This window comes from Marmota monax, unplaced genomic scaffold, assembly GCF_021218885.2.
Source record: "Marmota monax isolate L192 unplaced genomic scaffold, Marmota_monax_Labrador192_F-V1.1 WCK01_AAM20220418_F8-fsc00053, whole genome shotgun sequence".
NCBI classification, from domain to species: Eukaryota; Metazoa; Chordata; class Mammalia; order Rodentia; family Sciuridae; genus Marmota; species Marmota monax.
This window is the reverse complement of record NW_026693153.1, coordinates 6,522,532-6,530,550: the sequence shown is the minus strand read 5'-3', so window position 1 is coordinate 6,530,550 and position 8,019 is coordinate 6,522,532. Positions and strand designations below refer to the sequence as shown.

The 8,019-nt window shown below is 39.0% G+C and overlaps 1 pseudogene; it reads left to right on the top strand.

Annotated features, from left to right (window-relative positions):
- The first annotated feature begins 1,649 nt into the window (after window positions 1-1,649).
- LOC124100021 (actin-related protein 3-like) lies at window positions 1,650-2,670 on the top strand (annotated as a pseudogene).
- Window positions 2,671-8,019: the final 5,349 nt, after the last annotated feature.

The following is an 8,019-nucleotide window of genomic DNA, read 5'->3' as shown; positions in this document are numbered from 1 at the left end:
CAGTTAAGTAGACAATGATGTATGATCCCAACCTCTTTGGATAGAATTCATCTGGGTTCAGGTATTTTAAGGTTCTTAATTTTACCTTTAATTAATTTATTCATTCAACATTTATTGAGCATCTGCAAGCATCTACTATACGTCAGGCACTGTTACAGATGCTGGGGATGCAGCAGTCAACAAAATAGGCAAAAATCTCTGAACTTGTGGAAAGTTAAGTTCACTATAATATATTAAAATAAAATAGAGATACATTGATATTCAAATTTATAAGGCAGTCACCCTACATGCACCTACAACTCAGCACAAACACATAGTATACAGTTGTAATTCTCATTGCTCACCAACTCTCCTTTCCTAAGGATTCACAAGATGGTAGCATCTCCAGTCACAACATCAAAAATTTAAGTTAATCCTTGTGCTTTTTTTCCTCTTGTGTTCTTTCTCTACTGGATTGCACTGTCATTTGACCATCTCCACCCCTCTCCTCTGGAACACCACCTTCCTCCAAGAGGAGCTACCCCACAAGGACTGGCCCGTGGTAGGGACAAACAGCCACCTCTGACCTGCTCAGTGTTTCTCAAAGCTTTCCTCTTGTCCCATTCCTTCCCATAACTTCTTTGACTTGCATGATCTTAAACATGCCAGGAATGTAGAACTACCTTCTTCAGTTCATTTCATCTTGATTGCTCAGTGGAAAACAGCAAATTGTTTCCTTTTTATGAGTTGGACTATTAATTCTTCAGGCCAACTCCCTGTTATTCAGCTGTAGAAACTAGTTTCTGGAACATTGCAAAACAATTCCTTCTGCTCAAATATTACTTCTTCCACCCATCTCCTAAAACCTTTCTGAAGCACAAATGCCACCCTGGGACATTCTGATCCAAGAGATCAGAATGGGACCCACACAGCTGTATCCTTTTTTTTATTTTTAACAACATGGTCATTTCAATGTGCATGCAAGTTTGAGAATATTGTCCAGAGATCTAGTTGGTTAAAATACACTAAGTACAATAAACTCTGCATGATTCAACTTTTTCACACATGTACCTAACCACTCAATTTCTCCTTCTTCCTCTAGATATATCAATTTCTACCCACTTGTTCAACTCAAACATTACAAATTTGTGGCTAAATTTGGTTGCACCATTCAAGATCTTCCCAACACCAACCACTTTTATATTCCTAAGTGATCTTAGTCTAGGCACTGCTTTCTATTTGGCTCTTTTCATACTTTATTTCTAATTTATCTGTATTAGATTCTAGCCAACATTAAGGGTAACAGCCTTGTCTAGACTAGGCTTTTTAGGATTTAAAAATAATCAGTGAGCAAAAAATAGCCTGAAAAACAACAGGTTTACAACAATAGGCAAACAATAACCTAGAAACCAAATAATAGTCTATCAAAGTGTTAGTCTGCTGCCCCTAAACCTTCCATTCAAAAGAACTAAGCAGAATACTGAGCCTGGCCTGGCGCACATGAGCACCAATGGTCCATCAGCTTCTTAGGAAAAGGCTGCGTAAGAAGAAGGTGTAGGAAGGGCAACCCAGCCAAGGAGGGTTAGATAGTCCCTATCTGCTACCATCAACCTCAGAAACAAAGCAGCACAAAACAGCCAGCATATGAGCAGGAGCAGGAAAGAAGGAAGATGACGGGACAGCTACCAGCTCATGTGGCAGATTGTGGTACCAGGTATACAAAACTGGAACATGCTACAAATACAGACCATGGTTTATTAAACTCCATGTCAATCCCTTTATTACTCTTTTATGCTACTGAAGAATTAGCAAAATTGGTCAAGCAAGTTCAAAACAGGGCAGTAAAAAGAGCTGGTGTCCTAGACTTCTTCATTGGGCATTAATAGGAAAAGCCACATTTACCACAAAGTGGCCAATCCATCACGGTTGGATTGAAGACTGTCAATGGAAAGGTTTATGGAGCAGTGATCCATAAATACTTATAGCAGAACCTACAAGTCATTACTTGCTTTTGACTAAACCTCCACTAAATGATCAAGAAAACAGAATATGCTACTGAAATATTGTTTGAGTCTTTCCATATTTCAACTTGTACATAATCTGGCAGATGGGATTCTGCAAAGGCAAGAACAAAGTATCAAAGTAGGAAAACAGCCACTGACCAGTATGGGAATAGGGAGTAAGGATGGCATCATTTCTGTCCATCTATGACTGAAGGATATGTGGTTGGCAACTGGTAAGCACGTTCCAATCACAGGGTGAGCTATCACATATTTCATTCAGCAGCTGCTCAGAGGCTGAGGAGTAGGAATTCCTCCACCGCAATCCCTGGAAACATCTATGACAGTAAAGGAGTGCTATAGTTATGTCTGCCCTGATTTAGTAAAAGAATTTAACAAGTATGATACAGATGGGCCAAGTGGATTAAACAGTATACTGGGATCAAGACAATCTCAAAGAAAGAATTTTCCATTGACGTTGGTTATAAGATGTCCTTGGGACCTGAAGTATTTTTTTCATCCAAAATTTGCTAATCCTGACTTTATACAACCTACCAAAGAAGTGGTAGATGAAGTAATTCCAAATTATCTTGTTAATATTGAAGTTTTCACTACAAGAGTTCTGAACTCACTGAACTCAATATGTAGGAACTCATATTTTACTCTATTAGTTGAATTCTTTTGGTTTTAAGGAAACTTTTCCCTCTCTGCTGGTTTATTTCTTTTAAAAAATCCATTTTAATTGAAATATAGTAATTGTACATTTTTATCAGACAACAGTGTGAATTGGTATACATATTCAATGTGTAATGATCAGGTCATAGTAATTGGCATAGCCATAATTTCAGACATATATTGTGTATTTGTGTTGAAACATTCAAAACCTCTCTGCCATCTATCTCCAAATATTCAATTAATTGTTGTCAACCACAGTTAACCTACTGTCCTATTTCCTCTCTATTCTTTAGTGGTAACATTAAATAGCAAGCTGGCACAATTTATAGGCAACTATTTTTCATAAGTCTGACAAGACTACTGTATTGTTCCATTGTTGCAATAATGTAAAATTTATAATTTTTACAAAAGATGCATGTAGATTTTGGTGGAACTTCCATGAAAATATGAGTTCCCAGAACAACTTATTTTTTTCTAAGAAAAAGGCTGAAATATTAAATGAATCCAAATGTTAAAGGACTCCATGCTAAGTCTCAGCTATTAAATTTAGATTTACATTGCATGCAACCTTTGTACACTCTATCCTCCAGTTGTTTTTTATACAAATGGAAGTGCTGCTGGGTGATGCCCTTTAGTGAGTTTTGATGCTCTCATCAGTTCTCACCTTCTTACCCATTCTCCTGACTCTATCAAGCCAATCATAGCATGTCTGAGCAGTAGTATGCCCAGAAATTTACAAGGCAAGAGAAGACCCACAGTGGATGGGAGTCATCATTCCACTTTACATCAAGACTGTCGTCAATACTATTTGTTTTTAATGCTGAAAAGATTAAGAAGTCCAGTAGGTGACAGAGACAATCAGTAGTCTGTTTCTATTAAGCAAGAATTTACCTAGTATATGTGGCATGTTCAGCATTGTGCTATTGGGACATAAACCTAACATATAGCACTATTCAAGAAGTTTGCAACACAGTTGGAAAAACAAGATACACACACAAACTTTTAGGCAAAATGTAGGCATCCAGAAAGACAAGGTATGGTATTCCTGAAATGAGGTTAATCACCTCATTTCAACTCCTTTTGTTTGCTCCTGATGTTGGCTACATTGACTCCAGGTTCCCTTTGATTACAATGTTTAGGTAACGGGAACAAAAAAATATCTGTTATTTCCTAAGTATCTTGTTCCTCTACTGATGCTCCAAATAACTGAGAAGTCATCTTCTCCCTCTGTAATTCCATTATACTACAACACAACACAGAATTTCCTTCTAACCTCAGTGTTTGACAGACTTCACCTTGTCCCTGGATGAAGGCCGTAGCAGGATCTAGGAGAATTGAGCTAGAGGCCAATTGGAACAAATCACTCCATGCTGTATGCAGCTTCCTACTGTATACATGCTTCCTACTACTGGAAGGTGACAGATGGTTCTTAAACCCAGTTTATGCAACTTGACTCTTCTTCCCTTCAGAAGGGGTTTCCCTCAGTCCTCAATGCAAAGGTCCCCATGTGAGCCCATCCCACAATTTTCCCCCCCAAAAAATGTCCATTTTGACTGATCAGAGGCCAACATTAGAATCCCCATTACAATACAAAAAATTTAGAACCTGACAAACAAAACTGTCCCATCCAACCAAGCTTACCCTCTTTGACTAGCTATAGAAAATTGACAGTGTCCTCAAAAAAGATGTGACCAGGTACTAGCCCATAACCCCTAGGACCTATGATATGGTCCTATCTGAAAACAGGGTCTTTACAGATGTATTTAAGTTAAGGATCTCTGGGTGTCATCACCCAGGGTTTAGCACGGGACCTAAATGTCTCATAAGGGAATTGAGAAAAGGATTTAAGAATAATAACAGAGAAGAAGACCATGTGAAGACAGTTTGGGTGATGCCTCTACAAGCCAAGGAACACCAAGGATTGCAGACAACCCCAAAAGCTAAGGAAAACACAGACCCTTAGAGTCTCCAGAAGGAATTGACCCTGCCGACACCTGGGTTCCAGGACTTCTACTTTCCACGATTGTTGTTTTAAGCCACCACACCTATAGTGATTTTTCACAGCAGCCTTCAAAAACAAATATGGTAATAGTCTCATATTGTCCCCGAAATATACTATCCTTTCTCCCACCCCTATAACTTTGCTTAAATATTCCCCCCCCAACAGAATGGCATATATCATTCTCATTTTCTCTTATCCTTCCCAGCCTTTAGGACCTCTCTCAGATGCTAATTATTTCAAACAAGTTTCCACAGCTGATCCTAACCACTAATGTTCTTAACCATTCATCTTGATATGCATAATAAGCTGTCTTCTCCTACTGAAGGTTCCATATTTCCTTAAAGAAATTGAAAGTTCCATGAATACAGTCTTATGGTATCCCTACCTAGCCTTAAACTGATAAGAGCCATACAAAGTCATCTTTATTTACTGTATTCCACTGAGAAAGCCAAGAAAATGGGCTTCACAAGCTGATAGGTACAGCTGCTGCCCATTGATATCAATAACCAAATACCAGCAATGTTACAGGAGACTCACTCCCCAAATGTTATTAGAGTCCTTATTTGGAATGGAATGAACAATATCCCACCTCATTCCCCAGAGGTACTGCTCAAGGTTCAAATTATCACTCCAAAAGCTGTTACTGTAACCCTGTGAAATAAGAGGATCCACAGAAGTTTCCCACAGCAAGACTACATAAACCATATAAACCGTGTTATAAAATTAGTGATAATGAAGATCACTGATGTTTTAGGTGGCAGTCTGAAGCTGCTGCAGCTGGAATAGGAATTAAAAGGAAGACTAATGGTGAAATAAAAAGAAAACAACCAAGTGTTTAATCTTCCTTTGTAATTCAAGCATAAAATAAATATTTTCTCAGAGTGGAATAGCCTTGAACAGATGATTGCAAATTATATTTCCTTCTTTTATGCCAACCAAAGGCTTTAGATAAACATTGTTATTTCCATACTTTCTTGCCCATGAATTTTCAGGACCCTCAAATAGGGACTCATGACTCAAATCCCTGTAAAACTTAGATGCCCTGAAATTTTCCAGGGGAAAGCAGACCTTGCTACAGGGCTGGACATAAAATGGAGTCAGACCTGCCACGAGGACAGACGCTTCTCCCTCCGGCTTTTTCTGTTAACAGAATAAGAGTTGTCTAATGACTAAGTGGGTGGGACTGGGAGGACACCTAAGTAAACACTTTGAGACACAAAATCTTCAAGAAAATTTCCCTGAGTCAATCTTGGGCCAGGACATTGCCTCCCTTGTAATGGAGTGGAATCAATGTGGTTGACAAAATCTCCTAATATTCTCCAAACCAACAAGTCGCTGCTTCCCATAGTTATCCTGGAATCCCATACTGTGGACATGAGGTGCTGGTGAGGGGAAGGAGTGATACTCTATTAGCAACAAGATTAGCTAAGCAAGGATTTCACATCCAGACTCCACACGTACCACAGAAGCAATTCTGCCATTCATTTGTTCCCCACCCTTCCCCCGACCTCCTGCCACACCTGCTCCTGCAGAACCTCACCTGATCCATCCAGACGGTTATATTTCTGCCAAGAACAAATGTTTTATTCTCTGTTTTAACTTGGTCACGTTGAGTTCTCAGTGTTAGAAATAAAAATCAAACACATGCTGCAAAGTGGGTGGGCAGGTAAACCTTGCTTCTGCCAGAAGAGCGAGGGAGGCAACCTGATTAACAAGCAGCCTGGGTAGACAGTCCACCTGTTTATATACCTAAGGCAGGACTGTCCTGTCCCTGATTGGAGGATTTGGGGGTTCAATCTATGTGATTGGCTAATTTTAAAATTAGGGCAGGGCAAAGAGGTCTATAATTAAAATGGTTACAGTTGGATCCAATTAAGACTGAATAGTATATTCTGAAAATGGGCTACCAGACTTTCTATTTCTTATATCAGGAAAAGAAAGATGCTGTGGTTGTTCTTATCTTGCTTGCTCTCGTGTGTGCATGTGCACACATAAGTGCATTCATTTGGGGAGCCAGATTTGGCTCATTATTTCCTTTTTCATGAATCCACATTCATTTAGTAGATTATTAAGCATCAAAAAACTTTCCTAAGATACTGAGGGGAAAATAGAATAAAATAAGCCATTGGCCCTTTGTCATTGTGTGTGGTACACAAGGTCCTGTTGCTGGCTCAGTAGTAGGGACAGTACATACATGTAGAGGTGGCAGGATTGAGGACTGGCGCAAGCACCAGCCACCTTCACCTTGCTGAGTCTCCCAGGCCTTCCTGGTGGGCCATCTCTCAGAGACCTACAGTCTTTTCCTGAAATCTATTGTCAACACACAGATCTGAAAATAGTTTTGTATATTCCAGAATTATCTCTCTCAAGCTGGGCTATACTAGAATCACCTGGGAAATTTAATTCATCCTAAAAACTGATGGCTGGACCCCACCCTAGATATTTTGGTTTAATTGACACAGGATGGTTCTCTGGAATCAGGTGGACTGAAAAATTCCCAGGTGGCTATATATGTGACATAGATTAAGAGAACCAGGAGGGCAGAGAGACTGTCAGACTTACATCCTTATTTTCAAATGGCACATCCCTATGTAAATTCATGTTTGCAAATAGATTTGGAAGGAAAGTGAGACACTAATTCCTCTCATCATAAGTATCTTAACTAACCCTTCTTCTGCTCATTTATTTCAACCATCTGCCTTTCAATTATAGCCCAAACCAAATATAAAACTGTTGTAAACAACATCGTTTTACTTCAATTTACTGTCTCAATGGGAAGATGTGATTGTTGGCATTACATTCTATAGTAAAAAGAAGAATATGCCATCCTAAGGGACATCAGAATGTGTCCATAGTATAGTATCCTTAATTCATTTCTTTTTCCCAAATCCAACACTGGAAGGGCCCTAGCTTTCCTATTTCGTGCAACCACCACAGGCTATTTTAATTAGAATAAAGTGTAGGTAATTATTCAAAAAGTCTTATTCTATTAAAAGCAAGAAGCAAATCATTTTTCCTGAAATTGCTGGTGAATAACATCCTGATGTGACATATTGTCATAACTCAAGTGAGGACAAGGCCATTTTATCAGATTTTCCTCTGCCTCATAAAATTCTCCACTCCTTCAGAGCCTACAATTTAATTACAAAAAGAAACTATAAACTACCTGCTGAGTGCAGAAGGAAGAATTAGCCATCATCTTTATTTATGAATGTTCTAAACAAAGAAGTGGCAAATATGGATAGTAGATGACTCCCAGGGTCATCTAGGGGGTAAAAATAGGGCCACTATATATTAACAGTTGAATTTCCTGGTGGTGTTCTCCATCTACTCTGCCAAAACCCAGTCCTCTCTCAGATAACA